This window comes from Actinia tenebrosa, unplaced genomic scaffold (assembly GCF_029948245.1).
Source record: "Actinia tenebrosa isolate PJP-AT-01 unplaced genomic scaffold, QUT_ActTen_1.0 PGA_scaffold3__52_contigs__length_22856419, whole genome shotgun sequence".
Taxonomy (NCBI): Eukaryota; Metazoa; Cnidaria; class Anthozoa; order Actiniaria; family Actiniidae; genus Actinia; species Actinia tenebrosa.
The window spans coordinates 4,391,407-4,416,182 of NW_028292580.1; the positions used below are offsets into that span (position 1 = coordinate 4,391,407).

The following is a 24,776-nucleotide window of genomic DNA, read 5'->3' on the forward strand; positions in this document are numbered from 1 at the left end:
ATGAAAGGAGAAGGGGAATCAAATGAACAAAAGTCTACAGCACCAGTTATTCCCAGGTGGTCACCCATCCAAGTACTACGTTGGCCCTACCCAATTTCACTTCGGTGATCGGAAAAGAACCGGTTTTTTCTCGCTGGTATGGCCGTATACAGAAGAAGTTGCTCAACTTAAGCTACTTTACGCTGCATCACTATTTCAGCGACTTTTAACTTTTCTAGAACGGAAGAAAATATCACTACGAAATAAACAGAAAACAAGAAGAGCAATGAATGGAGTAGAAAAATTAAAAGATAAACGAATAGAGTGATCTGAAGCAATTGAAAAGAGAAGGGGAATCAAATGAACAAAAGTTTACAGCACCAGTTATTCCCAGGTGGTCACCCATCCAAGTTCTACGCTGGCCTTGCCGAGTTTAACTTCGGTGATCGGAAAAGAACCGTTTTTTCTCAGTGGTATGACCGTAGACAGAAGAAATTCCACAACTTAAGCTACTTTACGCTGCATCTCGATTTCAGCGCCTTTTCAATTTTCTAGAACGGAAGAAAACAACACTAAAAAAAACAACACAAAACAAGAACAGCAATGAATGGAGTAGAAAAATTAAAAGATGAACGAATAAAGAGATCTGAAGCAATTGAAAGGAGAAGGGGAATCAAATGAACCAAAGTCTACAGCACCAGTTATTCCCAGGTGGTCACCCATCCAAGTTCTACGGTAGCCTTGCCGAGTTTCACTTCGGTGATCGGAAAAGAACCGGTTTTTTCTCAGTGGTATGACCGTAGACAGAAGAAATTCCACAACTTAAGCTACTTTACATTCATCTCGATTTCAGCGCCTTTTCAGTTTTCTAGAACGGAAGAAAACAACACAAAAAAAAACAACACAAAACAAGAACAGCAATGAATGGAGTAGAAAAATTAAAAGATGAACGAATAAAGTGATCTGAAGCAATTTAAAGGAGAAGGGGAATCAAATGAACAAAAGTCTACAGCACCAGTTGTTCCCAGGTTGTCACCCATCCAAGTACTACGCTGGACCTACCCAATTTCACTTCGGTGATCGGAAAAGAACCGGTTTTTTCTCAGTGGTATTGCCGTACCCAGAAGAAATTGCACAACTTAAGCTACTTTACGCTGCATCACTATTTCAGCGACTTTTAACTTTTCTAGAACGGAAGAAAATATCACTACGAAACAAACAGAAAACAAGAACAGCAATGAATGGAGTAGAAAAATTAAAAGATAAACGAATAAAGTGATCTGAAGCAATTGAAAAGAGAAGGGGAATCAAATGAACAAAAGTCTAAAGCACCAGTTATTCCCAGGTGGTCACCCATCCAAGTACAACGCTGGCGCTACCCAATTTCACTTCGGTGATCGGAAAAGAACCGGTTTTTTCTCGCTGGTATGGCCGTACACAGAAGAAATTGCACAACTTAAGCTACTTTACGCTGCATCACTATGTCAGCGACTTTTAACTTTTCTAGAACGGAAGAAAATATCACTACGAAACAAAGAGAAAACAAGAACAGCAATGAATGGAGTAGAAAAATTAAAAGATAAACGAATAAAGTGATCTGAAGCAAATGAAAGGAGAAGGGGAATCAAATGAACAAAAGTCTACAGCACCAGTTATTCCCAGGTGGTCACCCATCCAAGTACTACGTTGGCCCTACCCAATTTCACTTCGGTGATCGGAAAAGAACCGGTTTTTTCTCGCTGGTATGGCCGTATACAGAAGAAGTTGCATCAACTTAAGCTACTTTACGCTGCATCACTATTTCAGCGACTTTTAACTTTTCTAGAACGGAAGAAAATATCACTACGAAATAAACAGAAAACAAGAAGAGCAATGAATGGAGTAGAAAAATTAAAAGATAAACGAATAGAGTGATCTGAAGCAATTGAAAAGAGAAGGGGAATCAAATGAACAAAAGTCTACAGCACCAGTTATTCCCAGGTGGTCACCCATCCAAGTTCTACGCTGGCCTTGCCGAGTTTAACTTCGGTGATCGGAAAAGAACCGTTTTTTCTCAGTGGTATGACCGTAGACAGAAGAAATTCCACAACTTAAGCTACTTTACGCTGCATCTCGATTTCAGCGCCTTTTCAATTTTCTAGAACGGAAGAAAACAACACTAAAAAAAACAACACAAAACAAGAACAGCAATGAATGGAGTAGAAAAATTAAAAGATGAACGAATAAAGAGATCTGAAGCAATTGAAAGGAGAAGGGGAATCAAATGAACCAAAGTCTACAGCACCAGTTATTCCCAGGTGGTCACCCATCCAAGTTCTACGGTAGCCTTGCCGAGTTTCACTTCGGTGATCGGAAAAGAACCGGTTTTTTCTCAGTGGTATGACCGTAGACAGAAGAAATTCCACAACTTAAGCTACTTTACATTCATCTCGATTTCAGCGCCTTTTCAGTTTTCTAGAACGGAAGAAAACAACACAAAAAAAAACAACACAAAACAAGAACAGCAATGAATGGAGTAGAAAAATTAAAAGATGAACGAATAAAGTGATCTGAAGCAATTGAAAGGAGAAGGGGAATCAAATGAACAAAAGTCTACAGCACCAGTTGTTCCCAGGTTGTCACCCATCCAAGTACTACGCTGGACCTACCCAATTTATCTTCGGTGATCGGAAAAGAACCGGTTTTTTCTCAGTGGTATTGCCGTACCCAGAAGAAATTGCACAACTTAAGCTACTTTACGCTGCATCACTATTTCAGCGACTTTTAACTTTTCTAGAACGGAAGAAAATATCACTACGAAACAAACAGAAAACAAGAACAGCAATGAATGGAGTAGAAAAATTAAAAGATAAACGAATAAAGTGATCTGAAGCAATTGAAAAGAGAAGGGGAATCAAATGAACAAAAGTCTACAGCACCAGTTATTCCCAGTTGGTCACCCATCCAAGTTCTACGCTGGCCTTGCCGAGTTTCCCTTCGGTGATCGGAGGAGAACCGGTTTTTTCTCAGTGGTATGGCCGTAGACAGAAAAAATTGCACAACTTAAGCTACTTTACGCTGCATCACTATTTCAGCGCCTTTTAAATTTTCTAGAACGGAAGAAAACAACACAAAAAAAAAACAACACAAAACAAGAACAGCAATGAATGGAGTAGAAAAATTAAAAGATGAACGAATAAAGTGATCTGAAGCAATTGAAAGGAGAAGGGGAATCAAATGAACAAAAGTCTACTGCACCAGTTGTTCCCAGGTTGTCACCCATCCAAGTACTACGCTGGACCTACCCAATTTCACTTCGGTGATCGGAAAAGAACCGGTTTTTTCTCAGTGGTATTGCCGTACCCAGAAGAAATTGCACAACTTAAGCTACTTTACGCTGCATCACTATTTCAGCGACTTTTAACTTTTCTAGAACGGAAGAAAATATCACTACGAAACAAACAGAAAACAAGAACAGCAATGAATGGAGTAGAAAAATTAAAAGATAAACGAATAAAGTGATCTGAAGCAATTGAAAAGAGAAGGGGAATCAAATGAACAAAAGTCTACAGCACCAGTTATTCCCAGGTGGTCACCCATCCAAGTTCTACGCTGGCCTTGCCGAGTTTGACTTCGGTGATCGGAGAAGAACCGGTTTTTTCTCAGTGGTATGGCCGTAGACAGAAAAAATTCCACAACTTAAGCTACTTTACGCTGCATCACTATTTCAGCGCCTTTTAAATTTTCTAGAACGGAAGAAAACAACACTAAAAAAACATAAACAAAACAAGAACAGCAATGAATGAAGTAGAAAAATTAAAAGATGAACGAATAAAGTGATCTGAAGCAATTGAAAGGAATGGGGAATCAAATGAACAAAAAAGTCTACAGCACCAGTTACTCCCAGATGGTCACCCATCCAAGTACTACGCTAGCCCTACCGAGTTTCACTTCGGTGATGGGACGAGAACCGGTTTTTTCTCGCTGGTATGACCGTAGACAGAAGAAATTCCACAACTTAAGTTACTTTACGCTGCATCTCGATTTCATCGCCTTTTCAATTTTCTAGAACGGAAGAAAACAACACAAAAAAAAAAACAACACAAAACAAGAACAGCAATGAATGGAGTAGAAAAATTAAAAGATGAACGAATAAAGTCATCTGAAGCAATTGAAAGGAGAAGGTGAATCAAATGAACAAAAGTCTACAGCACCAGTTGTTCCCAGTTTGTCACCCATCCAAGTACTACGTTGGCCCTACCCAATTTCACTTCGGTGATTGGAAAAGAACCGGTTTTTTCTCGCTGGTATGGCCGTATATAGAAGAAATTGCACAACTTAAGCTACTTTACGCTGCATCACTATTTCAGCGACTTTTAACTTTTCTAGAACGGAAGAAAATATCACTACGAAACAAACAGAAAACAAGAACAGCAATGAATGGAGTAGAAAAATTAAAAGATAAACGAATAAAGTGATCTGAAGCAATTGAAAAGAGAAGGGGAATCAAATGAACAAAAGTCTACAGCACCAGTTATTCCCAGGTGGTCACCCATCCAAGTTCTACGCTGGCCTTGCCGAGTTTCACTTCGGTGATCGGAGGAGAACCGGTTTTTTCTCAGTGGTATGGCCGTAGACAGAAAAAATTCCACAACTTAAGCTACTTTACGCTGCATCACTATTTCAGCGCCTTTTAAATTTTCTAGAACGGAAGAAAACAACACTAAAAAAACAAACAGAAAACAAGAACCGCAATGAATGGAGTAGAAAAATTAAAAGATAAACGAATAAAGTGATGTGAAGCAATTGAAAAGAGAAGGGGAATAAAATGAACAAAAGTCTACAGCACCAGTTATTCCCAGTTGGTCACACATCCAAGTTCTACGCTGGCCTTGCCGAGTTTCACTTCGGTGATCGGAGGAGAACCGGTTTTTTCTCAGTGGTATGGCCGTAGACAGAAAAAATTCCACAACTTAAGCTACTTTACGCTGCATCACTATTTCAGCGACTTTTAAATTTTCTAGAACGGAAGAAAACAACACTAAAAAAACAAACAGAAAACAAGAACAGCAATGAATGGAGTAGAAAAATTAAAAGATAAACGAATAAAGTGATCTGAAGCAATTGAAAAGAGAAGGGGAATCAAATGAACAAAAGTCTAAAGCACCAGTTATTCCCAGGTGGTCACCCATCCAAGTACAACGCTGGCGCTACCCAATTTCACTTCGGTGATCGGAAAAGAACCGGTTTTTTCTCGCTGGTATGGCCGTACACAGAAGAAATTGCACAACTTAAGCTACTTTACGCTGCATCACTATGTCAGCGACTTTTAACTTTTCTAGAACGGAAGAAAATATCACTACGAAACAAAGAGAAAACAAGAACAGCAATGAATGGAGTAGAAAAATTAAAAGATAAACGAATAAAGTGATCTGAAGCAAATGAAAGGAGAAGAGGAATCAAATGAACAAAAGTCTACAGCACCAGTTATTCCCAGGTGGTCACCCATCCAAGTACTACGTTGGCCCTACCCAATTTCACTTCGGTGATCGGAAAAGAACCGGTTTTTTCTCGCTGGTATGGCCGTATACAGAAGAAGTTGCTCAACTTAAGCTACTTTACGCTGCATCACTATTTCAGCGACTTTTAACTTTTCTAGAACGGAAGAAAATATCACTACGAAATAAACAGAAAACAAGAAGAGCAATGAATGGAGTAGAAAAATTAAAAGATAAACGAATAGAGTGATCTGAAGCAATTGAAAAGAGAAGGGGAATCAAATGAACAAAAGTCTACAGCACCAGTTATTCCCAGGTGGTCACCCATCCAAGTTCTACGCTGGCCTTGCCGAGTTTAACTTCGGTGATCGGAAAAGAACCGTTTTTTCTCAGTGGTATGACCGTAGACAGAAGAAATTCCACAACTTAAGCTACTTTACGCTGCATCTCGATTTCAGCGCCTTTTCAATTTTCTAGAACGGAAGAAAACAACACTAAAAAAAACAACACAAAACAAGAACAGCAATGAATGAAGTAGAAAAATTAAAAGATGAACGAATAAAGAGATCTGAAGCAATTGAAAGGAGAAGGGGAATCAAATGAACCAAAGTCTACAGCACCAGTTATTCCCAGGTGGTCACCCATCCAAGTTCTACGGTAGCCTTGCCGAGTTTCACTTCGGTGATCGGAAAAGAACCGGTTTTTTCTCAGTGGTATGACCGTAGACAGAAGAAATTCCACAACTTAAGCTACTTTACATTCATCTCGATTTCAGCGCCTTTTCAGTTTTCTAGAACGGAAGAAAACAACACAAAAAAAAACAACACAAAACAAGAACAGCAATGAATGGAGTAGAAAAATTAAAAGATGAACGAATAAAGTGATCTGAAGCAATTGAAAGGAGAAGGGGAATCAAATGAACAAAAGTCTACAGCACCAGTTATTCCCAGGTGGTCACCCATCCAAGTTCTACGCTGGCCTTGCCGAGTTTCACTTCGGTGATCGGAAAAGAACCGGTTTTTTCTCAGTGGTATTGCCGTACCCAGAAGAAATTGCACAACTTAAGCTACTTTACGCTGCATCACTATTTCAGCGACTTTTAACTTTTCTAGAACGGAAGAAAATATCATTACGAAACAAACAGAAAACAAGAACAGCAATGAATGGAGTAGAAAAATTAAAAGATAAACGAATAAAGTGATCTGAAGCAATTGAAAAGAGAAGGGGAATCAAATGAACAAAAGTCTACAGCACCAGTTATTCCCAGTTGGTCACCCATCCAAGTTCTACGCTGGCCTTGCCGAGTTTCCCTTCGGTGATCGGAGGAGAACCGGTTTTTTCTCAGTGGTATGGCCGTAGACAGAAAAAATTGCACAACTTAAGCTACTTTACGCTGCATCACTATTTCAGCGCCTTTTAAATTTTCTAGAACGGAAGAAAACAACACAAAAAAAAAACAACACAAAACAAGAACAGCAATGAATGGAGTAGAAAAATTAAAAGATGAACGAATAAAGTGATCTGAAGCAATTGAAAGGAGAAGGGGAATCAAATGAACAAAAGTCTACTGCACCAGTTGTTCCCAGGTTGTCACCCATCCAAGTACTACGCTGGACCTACCCAATTTCACTTCGGTGATCGGAAAAGAACCGGTTTTTTCTCAGTGGTATTGCCGTACCCAGAAGAAATTGCACAACTTAAGCTACTTTACGCTGCATCACTATTTCAGCGACTTTTAACTTTTCTAGAACGGAAGAAAATATCACTACGAAACAAACAGAAAACAAGAACAGCAATGAATGGAGTAGAAAAATTAAAAGATAAACGAATAAAGTGATCTGAAGCAATTGAAAAGAGAAGGGGAATCAAATGAACAAAAGTCTACAGCACCAGTTATTCCCAGGTGGTCACCCATCCAAGTTCTACGCTGGCCTTGCCGAGTTTGACTTCGGTGATCGGAGAAGAACCGGTTTTTTCTCAGTGGTATGGCCGTAGACAGAAAAAATTCCACAACTTAAGCTACTTTACGCTGCATCACTATTTCAGCGCCTTTTAAATTTTCTAGAACGGAAGAAAACAACACTAAAAAAACATAAACAAAACAAGAACAGCAATGAATGAAGTAGAAAAATTAAAATATAAACGAATAAAGTGATCTGAAGCAATTGAAAAGAGAAGGGGAATCAAATGAACAAAAGTCTACAGCACCAGTTATTCCCAGGTGGTCACCCATCCAAGTTCTACGCTGGCCTTGCCGAGTTTCACTTCGGTGATCGGAAAAGAACCGGTTTTTTCTCAGTGGTATGACCGTAGACAGAAGAAATTCCACAACTTAAGCTACTTTACATTCATCTCGATTTCAGCGCCTTTTCAGTTTTCTAGAACGGAAGAAAACAACACAAAAAAAAACAACACAAAACAAGAACAGCAATGAATGGAGTAGAAAAATTAAAAGATGAACGAATAAAGTGATCTGAAGCAATTGAAAGGAGAAGGGGAATCAAATGAACAAAAGTCTACAGCACCAGTTGTTCCCAGGTTGTCACCCATCCAAGTACTACGCTGGACCTACCCAATTTCACTTCGGTGATCGGAAAAGAACCGGTTTTTTCTCAGTGGTATTGCCGTACCCAGAAGAAATTGCACAACTTAAGCTACTTTACGCTGCATCACTATTTCAGCGACTTTTAACTTTTCTAGAACGGAAGAAAATATCACTACGAAACAAACAGAAAACAAGAACAGCAATGAATGGAGTAGAAAAATTAAAAGATAAACGAATAAAGTGATCTGAAGCAATTGAAAAGAGAAGGGGAATCAAATGAACAAAAGTCTACAGCACCAGTTATTCCCAGGTGGTCACCCATCCAAGTTCTACGCTGGCCCCTCCGAGTTTGACTTCGGTGATCGGAGAAGAACCGGTTTTTTCTCAGTGGTATGGCCGTAGACAGAAAAAATTCCACAACTTAAGCTACTTTACGCTGCATCACTATTTCAGCGCCTTTTAAATTTTCTAGAACGGAAGAAAACAACACTAAAAAAACATAAACAAAACAAGAACAGCAATGAATGAAGTAGAAAAATTAAAATATAAACGAATAAAGTGATCTGAAGCAATTGAAAAGAGAAGGGGAATCAAATGAACAAAAGTCTACAGCACCAGTTATTCCCAGGTGGTCACCCATCCAAGTTCTACGCTGGCCTTGCCGAGTTTCACTTCGGTGATCGGAGAAGAACCGGTTTTTTCTCAGTGGTATGGCCGTACACAGAAGAAGTTGCTCAACTTAAGCTACTTTACGCTGCATCACTATTTCAGCGACTTTTAACTTTTCTAGAACGGAAGAAAACAACACTAAAAAAAACAACACAAAACAAGAACAGCAATGAATGGAGTAGAAAAATTAAAAGATGAACGAATAAAGTAATCTGAAGCAATTGAAAGGAGAAGGGGAATCAAATGAACCAAAGTCTACAGCACCAGTTATTCCCAGGTGGTCACCCATCCAAGTTCTACGGTAGCCTTGCCGAGTTTCACTTCGGTGATCGGAAAAGAACCGGTTTTCTCTCAGTGGTATGACCGTAGACAGAAGAAATTCCACAACTTAAGCTACTTTACATTCATCTCGATTTCAGCGCCTTTTCAGTTTTCTAGAACGGAAGAAAAATACACAAAAAAAAACAACACAAAACAAGAACAGCAATGAATGGAGTAGAAAAATTAAAAGATGAACGAATAAAGTGATCTGAAGCAATTGAAAGGAGAAGGGGAATCAAATGAACAAAAGTCTACAGCACCAGTTGTTCCCAGGTTGTCACCCATCCAAGTACTACGCTGGACCTACCCAATTTCACTTCGGTGATCGGAAAAGAACCGGTTTTCTCTCAGTGGTATTGCCGTACCCAGAAGAAATTGCACAACTTAAGCTACTTTACGCTGCATCACTATTTCAGCGACTTTTAACTTTTCTAGAACGGAAGAAAATATCACTACGAAACAAACAGAAAACAAGAACAGCAATGAATGGAGTAGAAAAATTAAAAGATAAACGAATAAAGTGATCTGAAGCAATTGAAAAGAGAAGGGGAATCAAATGAACAAAAGTCTACAGCACCAGTTATTCCCAGGTGGTCACCCATCCAAGTTCTACGCTGGCCTTGCCGAGTTTGACTTCGGTGATCGGAGAAGAACCGGTTTTTTCTCAGTGGTATGGCCGTAGACAGAAAAAATTCCACAACTTAAGCTACTTTACGCTGCATCACTATTTCAGCGCCTTTTAAATTTTCTAGAACGGAAGAAAACAACACTAAAAAAACATAAACAAAACAAGAACAGAGATGAATGAAGTAGAAAAATTAAAATATAAACGAATAAAGTGATCTGAAGCAATTGAAAAGAGAAGGGGAATCAAATGAACAAAAGTCTACAGCACCAGTTATTCCCAGGTGGTCACCCATCCAAGTTCTACGCTGGCCTTGCCGAGTTTCACTTCGGTGATCGGAGAAGAACCGGTTTTTTCTCAGTGGTATGGCCGTAGACAGAAAAAATTCCACCACTTAAGCTACTTTACGCTGCATCACTATTTCAGCGCCTTTTAAATTTTCTAGAACGGAAGAAAACTACACTAAAAAAACAAAAAGGAAAAAAAGAAGAGCAATGAATGCAGTAGAAAAATTAAAATATAAACGAATAAAGTGATCTGAAACAATTGAAAAGAGAAGGGGAATCAAATGAACAAAAGTCTACAGCACCAGTTATTCCCAGTTGGTCACCCATCCAAGTACTACGCTGGCCCTACCCAATTTGAATTCGGTGATCGGACGAGAAACGTTTTTTTCTCGCTGGTATGGCCGTACATAGAAGAAATTCCACAACTTAAGCTACTTTACGCTCCATCACTGTTTCAGCGCCTCTTAACTTTTCTAGAACGGAAGAAAATATCACTACCAAACAAACAGAAAAAAAGAACAGCAATGAATGGAGTAGAAAAATTAAAAGATGAACGAATTAAGTGATATGAAACAATTGAAAAGGGAAGGGGAATCAAATGAACAAAAGTCTACAGCACCAGTTATTCCCAGTTGGTCACCCTTCCAAGTACTACGCTGGCCTTACCGAGTTTTACTTCGGTGATCGGAGGAGAACCGGTTTCTTCTCAGTGGTATGGCCGTAGAGAAAAGAAATTGCAAAACTTAAGCTACTTTACGCTGCATCACTATTTCAGCGCCTTTTAACTTTTCTAGAACGGAAGAAAGCAACACCAAAGAAAAAGACAGAAAACAAGAACAGCAATGAATAGAGTAGAAAAATTAAAAGATAAACGAATAAAGTGATGTGAAGCAATTGAAAGGAGAAGGGGAATCAAATGAACAAAAAAGTCTACAGCACCAGTTATTCCCAGTTGGTCACCCATCCAAGTACTACGCTGGCCTTACCGAGTTTCACTTCGGTGATCGGAGGAGAACCGGTTTCTTCTCAGTGGTATGGCCGTAGAGAAAAGAAATTGCAAAACTTAAGCTACTTTACGCTGCATCACTATTTCAGCGCCTTTTAACTTTTCTAGAACGGAAGAAAGCAACACTAAAGAAACAAACAGAAAACAAGAACAGCAATGAATAGAGTAGAAAAATTAAAAGATAAACGAATAAAGTGATCTGAAGCAATTGAAAAGAGAAGGGGAATCAAATGAACAAAAGTCTACAGCACCAGTTATTCCCAGTTGGTCACCCATCCAAGTACTACGCTGGCCCTACCCAATTTGAATTCGGTGATCGGACGAGAAACGCTTTTTTCTCGCTGGTATGGCCGTACATAGAAGAAATTCCACAACTTAAGCTACTTTACGCTCCATCACTGTTTCAGCGCCTCTTAACTTTTCTAGAACGGAAGAAAATATCACTACCAAACAAACAGAAAAAAAGAACAGCAATGAATGGAGTAGAAAAATTAAAAGATGAACGAATTAAGTGATATGAAACAATTGAAAAGGGAAGGGGAATCAAATGAACAAAAGTCTACAGCACCAGTTATTCCCAGTTGGTCACCCTTCCAAGTACTACGCTGGCCTTACCGAGTTTTACTTCGGTGATCGGAGGAGAACCGGTTTCTTCTCAGTGGTATGGCCGTAGAGAATAGAAATTGCAAAACTTAAGCTACTTTACGCTGCATCACTATTTCAGCGCCTTTTAACTTTTCTAGAACGGAAGAAAATATCACTACGAAACAAACAGAATTCAAGAACAGCAATGAATGGAGTAGAAAAATTAAAAGATAAACGAATAAAGTGATGTGAAGCAATTGAAAGGAGAAGGGGAATCAAATGAACAAAAAAGTCTACAGACCAGTTATTCCCAGGTGGTCACCCATCCAAGTACTACGTTGGCCCTACCCAATTTCACTTCGGTGATCGTAAAAGAACCGGTTTTTTCTCGCTGGTATGGCCATACACAGAAGAAATTGCACAACTTAAGCTACTTTACGCTGCATCACTATTTCAGCGACTTTTAACTTTTCTAGAACGGAAGAAAATATCACTACGAAACAAACAGAAAACAAGAATAGCCATGAATGGAGTAGAAAACTTACAAGATAATCGAATAAAGTGATCTGAAGCAATTGAAAAGAGAAGGGGAATCAAATGAACAAAAGTCTACAGCACCAGTTGTTCCCAGTTGGTCACCCATCCAAGTACTACGCTGGCCCTACCCAATTTGAATTCGGTGATCGGACGAGAAACGCTTTTTTCTCGCTGGTATGGCCGTACATAGAAGAAATTCCACAACTTAAGCTACTTTACGCTCCATCACTGTTTCAGCGCCTCTTAACTTTTCTAGAACGAAAGAAAATATCACTACCAAACAAACAGAAAAAAAGAACAGCAATGAATGGAGTAGAAAAATTAAAAGATGAACGAATTAAGTGATATGAAACAATTGAAAAGGGAAGGGGAATCAAATGAACCAAAGTCTACAGCACCAGTTATTCCGAGTTGGTCACCCTTCCAAGTACTACGCTGGCCTTACCGAGTTTTACTTCGGTGATCGGAAAAGAACCGGTTTTTTCTCGCTGGTATGACCATACACAGAAGAAATTGCACAACTTAAGCTACTTTACGCTGCATCACTATTTCAGCGACTTTTAACTTTTCTAGAACGGAAGAAAATATCACTACGAAACAAACAGAAAACAAAAAGAGCAATGAATGGAGTAGAAAAATTAAAAGATAAACGAATAAAGTGATCTGAAGCAATTGAAAAGAGAAGGGGAATCAAATGAACAAAAGTCTACAGCACCAGTTATTCCCAGGTGGTCACCCATCCAAGTTCTACGCTTGCCTTGCCGAGTTTCACTTCGGTGATCGGAAAAGAACCGGTTTTTTCTCAGTGGTATGACCGTAGACAGAAGAAATTCCACAACTTAAGCTACTTTACGCTGCATCTCGATTTCAGCGCCTTTTCAATTTTCTAGAACGGAAGAAAACAACACAAAAAAAAACAACACAAAACAAGAACAGCAATGAATGGAGTAGAAAAATTAAAAGATGAACGAATAAAGTGATCTGAAGCAATTGAAAGGAGAAGGTGAATCAAATGAACAAAAGTCTACAGCACCAGTTATTCCGAGGTGGGCACCCATCCAAGTTCTACGCTGGCTTTGCCGAGTTTCACTTCGGTGATCGGAAAAGAACCGGTTTTTTCTCAGTGGTATGACCGTAGACAGAAGAAATTCCACAACTTAAGCTACTTTACGCTGCATCTCGATTTCAGCGCCTTTTCAATTTTCTAGAACGGAAGAAAACAACACAAAAAAAAACAACACAAAACAAGAACAGCAATGAATGGAGTAGAAAAATTAAAAGATGAACGAATAAAGTGATCTGAAGCAATTGAAAGCAGAAGGGGAATCAAATGAACAAAAGTCTACAGCACCAGTTATTCCCAGGTTGTCACCCATCCAAGTACTACGCTGGACCTACCCAATTTCACTTCGGTGATCGGAAAAGAACCGGTTTTTTCTCGCTGGTATTGCCGTACACAGAAGAAATTGCACAACTTAAGCTACTTTACGCTGCTTCACTATTTCAGCGACTTTTAACTTTTCTAGAACGGAAGAAAATATCACTACGAAACAAACAGAAAACAAGAACAGCAATGAATGGAGTAGAAAAATTAAAAGATAAACGAATAAAGTGATCTGAAGCAATTTAAAGTAGAAGGGGAATCAAATGAACAAAAAAGTCTACAGCACCAGTTATTCCCAGTTGGTCACCCATCCAAGTACTTCGCTGGCCCTACCGAGTTTCACTTCGGTGATCGGACGAGAACCGGTTTTTTCTCGCTGGTATGACCGTACACAGAAGAAATTGTACAACTTAAGCTACTTTACACTGCATCTCGATTTCAGCGTCTCTATACTTTTCATGAACGGAAGAAAACAACACAAAAAAAACAAACAGAAAACAAGAACAGCAATGAATGGAGTAGAAAAATTAAAAGATAAACGAATAAAGTGATCTGAAGCAATTGAAAAGAGAAGGGGAATCAAATGAACAAAAGTCTACAGCACCAGTTATTCCCAGGTGGTCACCCATCCAAGTTCTACGCTGGCCTTGCCGAGTTTCACTTCGGTGATCGGAAAAGAACCGGTTTTTTCTCAGTGGTATGCCCGTAGACAGAAGAAATTCCACAACTTAAGTTACTTTACGCTGCATCTCGATTTCAGCGCCTTTTCAATTCTCTAGAACGGAAGAAAACAACACAAAAAAAACCAACACAAAACAAGAACAGCAATGAATGGAGTAGAAAAATTAAAAGATGAACGAATAAAGTGATCTGAAGCAATTGAAAAGAGAAGGGGAATCAAATGAACAAAAGTCTACAGCACTAGTTGTTCCCAGGTTGTCACCCATCCAAGTACAACGCTGGCCCTACCCAATTTCACTTCGGTGATCGGAAAAGAACCGGTTTTTTCTCGCTGGTATGGCCGTACACAGAAGAAATTTCACAACTTAAGCTACTTTACGCTGCATCACTATTTCAGCGACTTTTAACTTTTCTAGAACGGAAGAAAATATCACTACGAAACAAACAGAAAACAAGAACAGCAATGAATGGAGTAGAAAAATTAAAAGATAAACGAATAAAGTGATCTGAAGCAATTGAAAGGAGAAGGGGAATCAAATGAAGAAAAAAGTCTACAGCACCAGTTATTCCCAGGTGGTCACCCATCCAAGTTCTACGCTGGCCTTGCCGAGATTCACTTCGGTGATCGGAAAAGAAGTGGTTTTTTCTCAGTGGTATGACCGTAGACAGAAGAAATTCCACAACTTAAGCTACTTTACGCTGCATCTCGATTTCAGCGCCTTTTCAATTTTCTAGAACGGAAGAAAACAACACAAAAAAAAACAACACAAAACAAGAACAGCAATGAATGGAGTAGAAAAATTAAAAGATAACCGAATAAAGTGATCTGAAGCAATTGAAAAGAGAAGGGGAATCAAATGAACAAAAGTCTACAGCACCAGTTATTCCCAGGTTGTCACCCATCCAAGTACTACGCGGTCCCTACCCAATTTGAATTCGGTGATCGGACGAGAAACGGTTTTTTCTCAGTGGTATGGCCGTAAATAGAAGAAATTGCACAACTTAAGCTCTTTTACGCTGCATCACTATTTCAGCGCCTCTTAACTTTTCTAGAACGGAAGAAAATATCACTACGAAAAAAACAGAAAACAAGAACAGCAATGAATGGAGTAGAAAAATTAAAAGATATACGAATAAAGTGATCTGAAGCAATTGAAAAGAGAAGGGGAATCAAATGAACAAAAGTCTACAGCACCAGTTATTCCCAGTTGGTCACCCATCCAAGTACTACGCTGGCTTTACCGAGTTTCACTTCGGTGATCGGAGGAGAACCGGTTTCTTCTCAGTGGTATGGCCGTAGAGAAAAGAAATTGCAAAACTTAAGCTACTTTACGCTGCATCACTATTTCAGCGACTTTTAACTTTTCTAGGAGGGAAGAAAGCAACACTAAAGAAACAAACAGAAAAAAGGAAAAGCAATGAATAGAGTAGAAAAATTAAAAGATAAACGAAGAAAGTGATCTGAAGCAATTGAAAAAAGAAGGGGAATCAAATGAACAAAAGTCTACAGCACCAGTTATTCCCAGGTGGTCACCCATCCAAGTACTACGCTGGCCCTACCCAATTTGAATTCGGTGATCGGACGAGAAACGGTTTTTTCTCGCCGGTATGGCCGTACATAGAAGAAATTGCACAACTTAAGCTACTTTACGCTGCATCACTGTTTCAGCGCCTCTTAACTTTTCTAGAACGGAAGAAAATATCACTACGAAACAAACAGAAAACCAGAAAAGCAATGAACGGAGTAGAAAAATTAAAAGATGAAGGAATAAAGTGATCTGAAGCAATTGAAAGGAGAAGGAGAATCAAATGAACAAAAGTCTACAGCACCAGTTATTCCCAGATGGTCACCCATCCAAGTACTACGTTGGCCCTACCCAATTTCACTTCGGTGATCGGAAAAGAACCGGTTTTTTCTCGCTGGTATGGCCGTACACAGAAGAAATTGCACAACTTAAGCTACCTTACGCTGCATCACTATTTTAGCGACTTTTAACTTTTCTAGAACGTAAGAAAATATCACTAGGAAACAAACAGAAAATTAGAACCGCAATGAATGGAATAGAAAAATTTCAAGATAAACGAATAAAGTGATCTGAAGCAATTGAAAAGAGAAGGGGAATAAAATGAACAAAAGTCCACAGCACCAGTTATTCCCAGGTGGTCACCCATCCAAGTTCTACGCTGGCCTTGCCGAGTTTCACTTCGGTGATCGGAAAAGAACCGGTTTTTTCTCGCTGGTATGGCCGTACAGAAAAGAAATTCCACAACTTAAGCTACTTTACGCTGCATCTCGATTTCATCGCCTTTTCTAGAACGGAAGAAAACAACACAAAAAAAAACCAACACAAAACAAGAACAGCAATGAATGGAGTAGAAAAATTAAAAGATGAACGAATAAAGTGATCTGAAGCAATTGAAAAGAGAAGGTGAATCAAATGAACAAAAGTCTACAGCACCAGTTGTTCCCAGGTTGTCACCCATCCAAGTACTACGTTGGCCCTACCCAATTTCACTTCGGTGATCGGAAAAGAAGTGGTTTTTTCTCGCTGGTATGGCCGTACACAGAAGAAACTCCACAACTTAAGCTACTTTACGCTGCATCACTATTTCAGCGACTTTTAACTTTTCTAGAACGGAAGAAAATATCACTAGGAAACAAACAGAAAATTAGAACCGCAATGAATGGAATAGAAAAATTTCAAGATAAACGAATAAAGTGATCTGAAGCAATTGAAAAGAGAAGGGGAATAAAATGAACAAAAGTCCACAGCACCAGTTATTCCCAGGTGGTCACCCATCCAAGTTCTACGCTGGCCTTGCCGAGTTTCACTTCGGTGATCGGAAAAGAACCGGTTTTTTCTCAGTGGTATGAACGTAGACAGAAGAAGTTCCGCAACTTAAGCTACACTACGCTGCATCTCGATTTCAGCGCTTTTTCAATTTTCTAGAACGGAAGAAAATATCACTACGAAACAAACAGAAAACAAGAACAGCAATGAATGGAGTAGAAAAATTAAAATATAAACGAATAAAGTGATCTTAAGCAATTGAAAAGAGAAGGGGAATCAAATGAACAAAAGTCTACAGCACCAGTTATTCCCAGGTGGTCACCCATCCAAGTTCTACGCTGGCCTTGCCGAGTTTCACTTCGGTGATCGGAGGAGAACCGGTTTTTTCTCAGTGGTATGGCCGTAGACAGAAGAAATTCCACAACTTAAGCTACTTTACGCTGCATCTCGATTTCAGAGTCTCTATACTTTTCATGAACGGAAGAAAACAACACAAAAAAAACCAACCGAAAACAAGAACAGCAATGAATGGAGTAGAAAAATTAAAAGATAAACGAATAAAGTGATCTGAAGCAATTGTAAAGAGAAGGGGAATCAAATGAACAAAACTCTACAGCACCAGTTATTCCCAGGTGGTCACCCATCCAAGTTCTACGCTGGCCTTGCCGAGTTTCACTTCGGTGATCGGAGGAGAACCGGTTTTTTCTCAGTGGTATGGCCGTAGACGGAAGAAATTCCACAACTTAAGCTACTTTACGCTGCATCTCGATTTCAGCGTCTCTATACTTTTCATGAACGGAAAAAAACAACACAAAAAAAACCAACCGAAAACAAGAACAGCAATGAATGGAGTAGAAAAATTAAAAGATGAACGAATAAAGTGATCTGAAGCAATTGAAAAGAGAAGGGGAATCAAATGAACAAAAGTCTACAGCACCAGTTATTCCCAGGTGGTCACCCATCCAAGTACTACGCTGGCCCTACCGAGTTTCACTTCGGTGATCGGACGAGAACCGGTTTTTTCTCGCTGGTATGGCCGTACATAGAAGAAATTGCACAACTTAAGCTACTTAACGCTGCATCACTATTTAAGCGCCTCTTAACTTTTCTAGAACGGAAGAAAATATCACTACGAAACAAACAGAAAACAAGAACAGCAATGAATGGAGTAGAAAAATTTCAAGATAAACGAATAAAGTGATCTGAAGCAATTGAAAAGAGAAGGGGAATCAAATGAACAAAAGTCTACAGCACCAGTTATTCCCAGGTGGTCACCCATCCAAGTTCTACGCTGGCCTTGCCGAGATTCACTTCGGTGATGGTAAAAGAACCGGTTTTTTCTCAGTGGTATGACCGTAGACAGAAGAAATTCCACAACTTAAGTTACTTTACGCTGCATCTCGATTTCAGCGCCTTTTAAATTTTCTAGAACGGAAGAAAACAACACACAAAAAAACAACACAAAACAAGAACAGCAATGAATGGAGTAGAAAAATTAAAAGATGAACGAATAAAGTGATCTGAAGTAATTGAAAAGAGAAGGCGAATCAAATGAACAAAAGTCTACAGCACCAGTTATTCCCAGGTGGTCACCCATCCAAGTTACTACGCTGGACCTACCCAATTTCACTTCGGTGATCGGAAAAGAACCGGTTTTTTCTCAGTGGTATTGCCGTACACAGAAGAAATTGCACAACTTAAGCTACTTTACGCTGCATCACTATTTCAGCGACTTTTAACTTTTCTAGAACGGAAGAAAATATCACTACGAAACAAACAGAAAACAAGAACAGCAATGAATGGAGTAGAAAAATTAAAAGATAAACGAATAAAGCGATCTGAAGCAATTGAAAAGAGAAGGTGAATCAAATGAACAAAAGTCTACAGCACCAGTTGTTCCCAGGTTGTCACCCATCCAAGTACAAGACTGGCCCTACCCAATTTCACTTCGGTGATCGGAAAAGAACCGGTTTTTTCTCGCTGGTATGGCCGTACACAGAAGAAATTGCACAACTTAAGCTACTTTACGCTGCATCACTATTTCAGCGACTTTTAACTTTTCTAGAACGGAAGAAAATATCACTACGAAACAAACAGAAAACAAGAACCGCAATGAATGGAGTAGAAAAATTAAAAGATAAACGAATAAAGTGATCTGAAGCAATTGAAAAGAGAAGGTGAATCAAATGAACAAAAGTCTACAGCACCAGTTGTTCCCAGGTTGTCACCCATCCAAGTACTACGCTGGCCCTACCCAATTTCACTTCGGTGATCGGAAAAGAACCGGTTTTTTCTCGCTGGTATGGCCGTACACAGAAGAAATTGCACAATTTAAGCTACTTTACGCTACATCACTATATCAACGACTTTTAACTTTTTTAGAACGGAAGAAAATATCACTACGAAACAAACAGAAAACAAGAACAGCAATGAATGGAGTAGAAAAATTAAAAGATAAACGAATAAAGTGATGTGAAGCAATTGAAAAGAGAAGGGGAATCAAATGAACAAAAGTCTACAGCACCAGTTATTCCCAGGTGGTCACCCATCCAAGTTCTACGCTGGCCTTGCCGAGTTTCACTTCGGTGATCGGAGGAGAACCGGTTTTTTCTCAGTGGTATGGCCGTAGACAGTAGAAATTCCACAACTTAAGCTACTTTACGCTGCATCTCGATTTCAGCGTCTCTATACTTTTCCAGAACGGAAGAAAACAACACAAAAAAAACCAACCGAAAACAACAACAGCAATGAATGGAGTAGAAAAATTAAAAGATAAACGAATAAAGTGATCTGAAGCAATTGAAAAGAGAAGGGGAATCAAATGAACAAAAGTCTACAGCACCAGTTATTCCCAGGTGGTCACCCATCCAAGTTCTACGCTGGCCTTGCCGAGATTCACTTCGGTGATCGGAAAAGAACCGGTTTTTTCTCAGTGGTATGACCGTAGACAGAAGAAATTCCACAACTTAAGTTACTTTACGCTGCATCTCGATTTCATCGCCTTTTCAATTTTCTAGAACGGAACAAAACAACACAAAAAAAAAAACAACACAAAACAAGAACAGCAATGAATGGAGTAGAAAAATTAAAAGATGAACGAATAAAGTGATCTGAAGCAATTGAAAAGAGAAGGTGAATCAAATGAACCAAAGTCTACAGCACCAGTTGTTTCCAGGTTGTCACCCATCCAAGTACTACGTTGGCCCTACCATATTTCACTTCGGTGATCGGAAAAGAACCGGTTTTTTCTCGCTGGTATGGCCGTACACAGAAGAAATTGCACAACTTAAGCTACTTTACGCTGCATCACTATTTCAGCGACTTTTAACTTTTCTAGAACGGAAGAAAATATCACTACGAAACAAACAGAAAACAAGAACAGCAATGAATGGAGTAGAAAAATTTCAAGATAAACGAATAAAGTGATCTGAAGCAATTGAAAAGAGAAGGGGAATAAAATGAACAAAAGTCTACAGCACCAGTTATTCCCAGGTGGTCACCCATCCAAGTTCTAAGCTGGCCTTGCCGAGTTTCACTTCGGTGATCGGAGGAGAACCGGTTTTTTCTCAGTGGTATGGCCGTAGACAGAAGAAATTCCACAACTTAAGCTACTTTACGCTGCATCTCGATTTAAGCGTCTCTATACTTTTCATGAACGGAAGAAAACAACACAAAGAAAACCAACCGAAAACAAGAACAGCAATGAATGGAGTAGAAAAATTAAAAGATAAACGAATAAAGTGATCTGAAGCAATTGAAAAGAGAAGGGGAATCAAATGAAATAAAGTCTACAGCACCAGTTATTCCCAGGTGGTCACCCTTCCAAGTACTACGCTGGCCCTACCCAATTTGAATTCGGTGATCGGACGAGAAACGGTTTTTTCTCGCTGGTATGGCCGTAGAGAAAAGAAATTGCAAAACTTAAGCTACTTTACGCTGCATCACTATTTCAGCGCCTTTTAACTTTTCTAGAACGGAAGAAAGCAACACTAAAGAAAAAAACAGAAAACAAAAACAGCAATGAATAGAGTAGAAAAATTAAAAGATAAACGAATAAAGTGATCTGAAGCAATTGAAAGGAGAAGGGGAATCATATGAACAAAAAAGTCTACAGCACCAGTTATTCCCAGGTGGTCACCCATCCAAGTACTTCGCTGGCCCTACCGAGTTTCACTTCGGTGATCGGAAATGAACCGGTTTTTTCTCGCTGGTATGGCCGTACACAGAAGAAATTCCACAACTTAAGCTACTTTACGCTGCATCACTATTTCAGCGCCTCTTAACTTTTCTAGAACGGAAGAAAATATCACTACGAAACAAACCGAAAACAAGAACAGCAATGAATGGATCAGAAAAATTAAAAGATGAACGAATTAAGTGACATGAAACAATTGAAAAGAGAAGGGGAATCAAATGAACAAAAGTCTACACCACCAGTTATTCCCAGTTGGTCAACCATCCAAGTACTACGGTGGCCTTACCGAGTTTCACTTCGGTGATCGGAGGAGAACCGGTTTCTTCTCAGTGGTATGGCCGTAGAGAAAAGAAATTGCAAAACTTAAGCCACTTTCCGCTGCATCACTATTTCAGCGACTTTTAACTTTTCTAGAACGGAAGAAAGCAACACTAAAGAAAAAAACAGAAAACAAGAACAGGAATAAATAGAGTAGAAAAATTAAAAGATAAACGAATAAAGTGATCTGAAGCAATTGAAAGGAGAAGGGGAATCATATGAACAAAAAAGTCTACAGCACCAGTTATTCCCAGGTGGTCACCCATCCAAGTACTTCCCTCGCCCTACCGAGTTTCACTTCGGTGATCGGAAAACAACCGGTTTTTTCTCGCTGGTATGGCCGTACACAGAAGAAATTGCACAACTTAAGCTACTTTACGCTGCATCACTATTTCAGCGACTTTCAACTTTTCTAGAACGGAAGAAAATATCACTACGAAACAAACAGAAAACAAGAACAGCAATGAATGGAGTAGAAAAATTAAAAGATAAACGAATAAAGTGATCTGAAGCAATTGAAAAGAGAAGGGGAATCAAATGAACAAAAGTCTACAGCACCAGTTATTCCCAGGTGGTCACCCATCCAAGTACTACGCGGGCCCTACCCAATTTGAATTCGGTGATCGGACGAGAAACGGTTTTTTCTCGCTGGTAAGGCCGTACATAGAAGAAATTGCACAACTTAAGCTACTTTACGCTGCATCACTATTTCAGCGCCTCTTAACTTTTCTAGAACGGAAGAAAATATCACTACGAAACAAACAGAAAACAAGAACAGCAATGAATGGATCAGAAAACTTAAAAGATGAACAAATTAAGTGATATGAAACAATTGAAAAGAGAAGGGGAATCAAATGAACAAAAGTCTACACCACCAGTTATTCCCAGTTGGTCACCCATCCAAGTACTACGCTGGCCTTACCGAGTTTCACTTCGGTGATCGGAGGAGAACCGGTTTCTTCTCAGTGGTATGGCCGTAGAGAAAAGAAATTGCAAAACTTAAGCTACTTTACGCTGCATCACTATTTCAGCGCCTTTTAACTTTTCTAGAACGGAAGAAAGCAACACTAAAGAAACAAACAGAAAACAAGAAAAGCAATGAATAGAGTAGAAAAATTAAAAGATAAACGAATAAAGTGATCTGAAGCAATTGAAAGGAGAAGGGGAATCATATGAACAAAAAAGTCTACAGCACCAGTTATTCCCAGGTGGTCACCCATCCAAGTACTTCGCTGGCCCTACCGAGTTTCACTTCGGTGATCGGAAATGAACCGGTTTTTTCTCGCTGGTATGGCCGTACACAGAAGAAATTGCACAACTTAAGCTACTTTACGCTGCATCACTATTTCAGCGACTTTTAACTTTTCTAGAACGGAAGAAAATATCACTACGAAACAAACAGAAAACAAGAACAGCAATGAATGGAGTAGAAAAATTTCAAGATAAACGAATAAAGTGATCTGAAGCAATTGAAAAGAGAAGGGGAATCAAATGAACAAAAGTCTACAGCACCAGTTATTCCCAGGTGGTCACCCATCCAAGTTCTACGCTGGCCTTGCCGAGTTTCACTTCGGTGATCGGAGGAGAACCGGTTTTTTCTCAGTGGTATGGCCGTAGACAGAAGAAATTCCACAACTTAAGCTACTTTACGCTGCATCTCGATTTCAGAGTCTCTATACTTTTCATGAACGGAAGAAAACAACACAAAAAAAACCAACCGAAAACAAGAACTGCAATGAATGGAGTAGAAAAATTAAAAGATAAACGAATAAAGTGATCTGAAGCAATTGTAAAGAGAAGGGGAATCAAATGAACAAAACTCTACAGCACCAGTTATTCCCAGGTGGTCACCCATCCAAGTTCTACGCTGGCCTTGCCGAGTTTCACTTCGGTGATCGGAGGAGAACCGGTTTTTTCTGAGTGGTATGGCCGTAGACGGAAGAAATTCCACAACTTAAGCTACTTTACGCTGCATCTCGATTTCAGCGTCTCTATACTTTTCATGAACGGAAGAAAACAACACAAAAAAAACCAACCGAAAACAACAACAGCAATGAATGGAGTAGAAAAATTAAAAGATAAACGAATAAAGTGATCTGAAGCAATTGAAAAGAGGAGGGGAATCAAATGAATAAAAGTCTACAGCACCAGTTATTCCCAGGTGGTCACCCATCCAAGTTCTACGCTGGCCTGGCCGAGATTCACTTCGGTGATCGGAAAAGAACCGGTTTTTTCTCGCTGGTATGACCGTAGACAGAAGAAATTCCACAACTTAAGTTACTTTACGCTGCATCTCGATTTCATCGCCTTTTCAATTTTCTAGAACGGAAGAAAACAACACCAAAAAAAAAACAACAATAAACAAGAACAGCAATGAATGGAGTAGAAAAATTAAAAGATGAACGAATAAAGTGATCTGAAGCAATTGAAAAGAGAAGGTGAATCAAATGAACAAAAGTCTACAGCACCAGTTGTTCCCAGGTTGTCACCCATCCAAGTACTACGTTGGCCCTACCCAATTTCACTTCGGTGATCGGAAAAGAAGTGGTTTTTTCTCGCTGGTATGACCGTACACAGAAGAAATTGCACAACTTAAGCTACTTTACGCTGCATCACTATTTCAGCGACTTTTAACTTTTCTAGAACGGAAGAAAATATCACTACGAAACAAACAGAAAACAAGAACAGCAATGAATGGAGTAGAAAAATTAAAAGATAAACGAATAAAGTGATGTGAAGCAATTGAAAAGAGAAGGGGAATCAAATGAACAAAAGTCTACAGCACCAGTTATTCCCAGGTGGTCACCCATCCAAGTACTACGCTGTCCCTACCCAATTTGAATTCGGTGATCGGACGAGAAACGGTTTTTTCTCGCGTGTATGGCCGTACATAGAAGAAATTGCACAACTTAAGCTACTTAACTCTGCATCACTGTTTCAGCGCCTCTTAACTTTTCTAGAACAGAAGAAAATATCACTACGAAACAAAAAGAAAACCAGAACAGCAATGAATGGAGTAGAAAATTTAAAAGATGAACGAATTAAGTGATATGAAACAATTGAAAAGAGTAGGGGAATCAAATGAACAAATGTCTACAGCACCAGTTATTCCCAGTTGGTCACCCATCCAAGTACTACGCTGGCCTTACCGAGTTTCACTTCGGTGATCGGAGGAGAACCGGTTTCTTCTCAGTGGTATGGCCGTAGAGAAAAGAAATTGCAAAACTTAAGCTACTTTACGCTGCATCACTATTTCAGCGCCTTTTAACTTTTCTAGAACGGAAGAAAGCAACACTAAAGAAACAAACAGAAAACAAGAAAAGCAATGAATAGAGTAGAAAAATTAAAAGATAAACGAATAAAGTGATGTGAAGA

The 24,776-nt window shown here is 39.2% G+C and overlaps 1 non-coding gene and 68 pseudogenes across 1 annotated transcript; all 69 read right to left on the minus strand.

The window, feature by feature from the left end:
- Positions 1–31: 31 nt before the first annotated feature.
- On the minus strand, positions 32–150 carry LOC148907929 (5S ribosomal RNA; annotated as a pseudogene).
- Positions 151–348: 198 nt separating this feature from the next.
- LOC148907930 (5S ribosomal RNA) lies at positions 349–466 on the minus strand (annotated as a pseudogene).
- A 199-nt stretch (positions 467–665) lies between these two features.
- Positions 666–784, minus strand: LOC148907931 (5S ribosomal RNA; annotated as a pseudogene).
- Positions 785–982: 198 nt separating this feature from the next.
- Positions 983–1,101, minus strand: LOC148907932 (5S ribosomal RNA; annotated as a pseudogene).
- A 198-nt stretch (positions 1,102–1,299) lies between these two features.
- Positions 1,300–1,418, minus strand: LOC148907933 (5S ribosomal RNA; annotated as a pseudogene).
- Positions 1,419–1,616: 198 nt separating this feature from the next.
- On the minus strand, positions 1,617–1,735 carry LOC148907934 (5S ribosomal RNA; annotated as a pseudogene).
- Positions 1,736–1,934: 199 nt separating this feature from the next.
- Positions 1,935–2,052, minus strand: LOC148907935 (5S ribosomal RNA; annotated as a pseudogene).
- Positions 2,053–2,251: 199 nt separating this feature from the next.
- On the minus strand, positions 2,252–2,370 carry LOC148907936 (5S ribosomal RNA; annotated as a pseudogene).
- A 198-nt stretch (positions 2,371–2,568) lies between these two features.
- LOC148907937 (5S ribosomal RNA) lies at positions 2,569–2,687 on the minus strand (annotated as a pseudogene).
- A 198-nt stretch (positions 2,688–2,885) lies between these two features.
- LOC148907938 (5S ribosomal RNA) lies at positions 2,886–3,004 on the minus strand (annotated as a pseudogene).
- Positions 3,005–3,521: 517 nt separating this feature from the next.
- On the minus strand, positions 3,522–3,640 carry LOC148907939 (5S ribosomal RNA; annotated as a pseudogene).
- Positions 3,641–3,840: 200 nt separating this feature from the next.
- Positions 3,841–3,959, minus strand: LOC148907940 (5S ribosomal RNA; annotated as a pseudogene).
- Positions 3,960–4,477: 518 nt separating this feature from the next.
- LOC148907941 (5S ribosomal RNA) lies at positions 4,478–4,596 on the minus strand (annotated as a pseudogene).
- A 199-nt stretch (positions 4,597–4,795) lies between these two features.
- On the minus strand, positions 4,796–4,914 carry LOC148907942 (5S ribosomal RNA; annotated as a pseudogene).
- Positions 4,915–5,113: 199 nt separating this feature from the next.
- On the minus strand, positions 5,114–5,232 carry LOC148907943 (5S ribosomal RNA; annotated as a pseudogene).
- Positions 5,233–5,430: 198 nt separating this feature from the next.
- On the minus strand, positions 5,431–5,549 carry LOC148907944 (5S ribosomal RNA; annotated as a pseudogene).
- A 198-nt stretch (positions 5,550–5,747) lies between these two features.
- Positions 5,748–5,865, minus strand: LOC148907945 (5S ribosomal RNA; annotated as a pseudogene).
- Positions 5,866–6,064: 199 nt separating this feature from the next.
- On the minus strand, positions 6,065–6,183 carry LOC148907946 (5S ribosomal RNA; annotated as a pseudogene).
- Positions 6,184–6,381: 198 nt separating this feature from the next.
- On the minus strand, positions 6,382–6,500 carry LOC148907947 (5S ribosomal RNA; annotated as a pseudogene).
- A 198-nt stretch (positions 6,501–6,698) lies between these two features.
- Positions 6,699–6,817, minus strand: LOC148907948 (5S ribosomal RNA; annotated as a pseudogene).
- A 517-nt stretch (positions 6,818–7,334) lies between these two features.
- LOC148907949 (5S ribosomal RNA) lies at positions 7,335–7,453 on the minus strand (annotated as a pseudogene).
- Positions 7,454–7,652: 199 nt separating this feature from the next.
- Positions 7,653–7,771, minus strand: LOC148907950 (5S ribosomal RNA; annotated as a pseudogene).
- Positions 7,772–7,969: 198 nt separating this feature from the next.
- LOC148907951 (5S ribosomal RNA) lies at positions 7,970–8,088 on the minus strand (annotated as a pseudogene).
- Positions 8,089–8,286: 198 nt separating this feature from the next.
- Positions 8,287–8,405, minus strand: LOC148907952 (5S ribosomal RNA; annotated as a pseudogene).
- A 199-nt stretch (positions 8,406–8,604) lies between these two features.
- Positions 8,605–8,723, minus strand: LOC148907953 (5S ribosomal RNA; annotated as a pseudogene).
- A 199-nt stretch (positions 8,724–8,922) lies between these two features.
- On the minus strand, positions 8,923–9,041 carry LOC148907954 (5S ribosomal RNA; annotated as a pseudogene).
- A 515-nt stretch (positions 9,042–9,556) lies between these two features.
- On the minus strand, positions 9,557–9,675 carry LOC148907955 (5S ribosomal RNA; annotated as a pseudogene).
- Positions 9,676–9,874: 199 nt separating this feature from the next.
- LOC148907956 (5S ribosomal RNA) lies at positions 9,875–9,993 on the minus strand (annotated as a pseudogene).
- Positions 9,994–10,193: 200 nt separating this feature from the next.
- On the minus strand, positions 10,194–10,312 carry LOC148907957 (5S ribosomal RNA; annotated as a pseudogene).
- A 198-nt stretch (positions 10,313–10,510) lies between these two features.
- LOC148907958 (5S ribosomal RNA) lies at positions 10,511–10,629 on the minus strand (annotated as a pseudogene).
- A 201-nt stretch (positions 10,630–10,830) lies between these two features.
- Positions 10,831–10,949, minus strand: LOC148907959 (5S ribosomal RNA; annotated as a pseudogene).
- A 199-nt stretch (positions 10,950–11,148) lies between these two features.
- On the minus strand, positions 11,149–11,267 carry LOC148907960 (5S ribosomal RNA; annotated as a pseudogene).
- Positions 11,268–11,465: 198 nt separating this feature from the next.
- LOC148907961 (5S ribosomal RNA) lies at positions 11,466–11,584 on the minus strand (annotated as a pseudogene).
- Positions 11,585–12,100: 516 nt separating this feature from the next.
- Positions 12,101–12,219, minus strand: LOC148907962 (5S ribosomal RNA; annotated as a pseudogene).
- Positions 12,220–12,417: 198 nt separating this feature from the next.
- Positions 12,418–12,536, minus strand: LOC148907963 (5S ribosomal RNA; annotated as a pseudogene).
- A 198-nt stretch (positions 12,537–12,734) lies between these two features.
- Positions 12,735–12,853, minus strand: LOC148907964 (5S ribosomal RNA; annotated as a pseudogene).
- A 199-nt stretch (positions 12,854–13,052) lies between these two features.
- LOC148907965 (5S ribosomal RNA) lies at positions 13,053–13,171 on the minus strand (annotated as a pseudogene).
- Positions 13,172–13,370: 199 nt separating this feature from the next.
- Positions 13,371–13,489, minus strand: LOC148907966 (5S ribosomal RNA; annotated as a pseudogene).
- Positions 13,490–13,689: 200 nt separating this feature from the next.
- LOC148907967 (5S ribosomal RNA) lies at positions 13,690–13,808 on the minus strand (annotated as a pseudogene).
- Positions 13,809–14,007: 199 nt separating this feature from the next.
- Positions 14,008–14,126, minus strand: LOC148907968 (5S ribosomal RNA; annotated as a pseudogene).
- A 199-nt stretch (positions 14,127–14,325) lies between these two features.
- LOC148907969 (5S ribosomal RNA) lies at positions 14,326–14,444 on the minus strand (annotated as a pseudogene).
- Positions 14,445–14,644: 200 nt separating this feature from the next.
- LOC148907970 (5S ribosomal RNA) lies at positions 14,645–14,763 on the minus strand (annotated as a pseudogene).
- A 199-nt stretch (positions 14,764–14,962) lies between these two features.
- LOC148907971 (5S ribosomal RNA) lies at positions 14,963–15,081 on the minus strand (annotated as a pseudogene).
- Positions 15,082–15,279: 198 nt separating this feature from the next.
- Positions 15,280–15,398, minus strand: LOC148907972 (5S ribosomal RNA; annotated as a pseudogene).
- A 199-nt stretch (positions 15,399–15,597) lies between these two features.
- LOC148907973 (5S ribosomal RNA) lies at positions 15,598–15,716 on the minus strand (annotated as a pseudogene).
- Positions 15,717–15,914: 198 nt separating this feature from the next.
- LOC148907974 (5S ribosomal RNA) lies at positions 15,915–16,033 on the minus strand (annotated as a pseudogene).
- A 198-nt stretch (positions 16,034–16,231) lies between these two features.
- LOC148907975 (5S ribosomal RNA) lies at positions 16,232–16,350 on the minus strand (annotated as a pseudogene).
- A 510-nt stretch (positions 16,351–16,860) lies between these two features.
- On the minus strand, positions 16,861–16,979 carry LOC148907976 (5S ribosomal RNA; annotated as a pseudogene).
- A 198-nt stretch (positions 16,980–17,177) lies between these two features.
- On the minus strand, positions 17,178–17,296 carry LOC148907977 (5S ribosomal RNA; annotated as a pseudogene).
- Positions 17,297–17,495: 199 nt separating this feature from the next.
- On the minus strand, positions 17,496–17,614 carry LOC148907978 (5S ribosomal RNA; annotated as a pseudogene).
- Positions 17,615–17,813: 199 nt separating this feature from the next.
- On the minus strand, positions 17,814–17,932 carry LOC148907979 (5S ribosomal RNA). Its single transcript, XR_016120979.1, has one exon. It is a non-coding gene; the product is annotated as a 5S ribosomal RNA (ribosomal RNA).
- A 198-nt stretch (positions 17,933–18,130) lies between these two features.
- On the minus strand, positions 18,131–18,249 carry LOC148907980 (5S ribosomal RNA; annotated as a pseudogene).
- A 199-nt stretch (positions 18,250–18,448) lies between these two features.
- LOC148907981 (5S ribosomal RNA) lies at positions 18,449–18,568 on the minus strand (annotated as a pseudogene).
- Positions 18,569–18,766: 198 nt separating this feature from the next.
- LOC148907982 (5S ribosomal RNA) lies at positions 18,767–18,885 on the minus strand (annotated as a pseudogene).
- Positions 18,886–19,083: 198 nt separating this feature from the next.
- LOC148907983 (5S ribosomal RNA) lies at positions 19,084–19,202 on the minus strand (annotated as a pseudogene).
- A 198-nt stretch (positions 19,203–19,400) lies between these two features.
- LOC148907984 (5S ribosomal RNA) lies at positions 19,401–19,519 on the minus strand (annotated as a pseudogene).
- A 199-nt stretch (positions 19,520–19,718) lies between these two features.
- Positions 19,719–19,837, minus strand: LOC148907985 (5S ribosomal RNA; annotated as a pseudogene).
- Positions 19,838–20,355: 518 nt separating this feature from the next.
- LOC148907986 (5S ribosomal RNA) lies at positions 20,356–20,474 on the minus strand (annotated as a pseudogene).
- Positions 20,475–20,673: 199 nt separating this feature from the next.
- On the minus strand, positions 20,674–20,792 carry LOC148907987 (5S ribosomal RNA; annotated as a pseudogene).
- A 201-nt stretch (positions 20,793–20,993) lies between these two features.
- LOC148907988 (5S ribosomal RNA) lies at positions 20,994–21,112 on the minus strand (annotated as a pseudogene).
- Positions 21,113–21,310: 198 nt separating this feature from the next.
- On the minus strand, positions 21,311–21,429 carry LOC148907989 (5S ribosomal RNA; annotated as a pseudogene).
- A 201-nt stretch (positions 21,430–21,630) lies between these two features.
- Positions 21,631–21,749, minus strand: LOC148907990 (5S ribosomal RNA; annotated as a pseudogene).
- A 198-nt stretch (positions 21,750–21,947) lies between these two features.
- LOC148907991 (5S ribosomal RNA) lies at positions 21,948–22,066 on the minus strand (annotated as a pseudogene).
- Positions 22,067–22,264: 198 nt separating this feature from the next.
- LOC148907992 (5S ribosomal RNA) lies at positions 22,265–22,383 on the minus strand (annotated as a pseudogene).
- Positions 22,384–22,584: 201 nt separating this feature from the next.
- LOC148907993 (5S ribosomal RNA) lies at positions 22,585–22,703 on the minus strand (annotated as a pseudogene).
- A 198-nt stretch (positions 22,704–22,901) lies between these two features.
- LOC148907994 (5S ribosomal RNA) lies at positions 22,902–23,020 on the minus strand (annotated as a pseudogene).
- A 199-nt stretch (positions 23,021–23,219) lies between these two features.
- Positions 23,220–23,338, minus strand: LOC148907995 (5S ribosomal RNA; annotated as a pseudogene).
- Positions 23,339–23,537: 199 nt separating this feature from the next.
- LOC148907996 (5S ribosomal RNA) lies at positions 23,538–23,656 on the minus strand (annotated as a pseudogene).
- Positions 23,657–24,491: 835 nt separating this feature from the next.
- On the minus strand, positions 24,492–24,610 carry LOC148907997 (5S ribosomal RNA; annotated as a pseudogene).
- Positions 24,611–24,776: the final 166 nt, after the last annotated feature.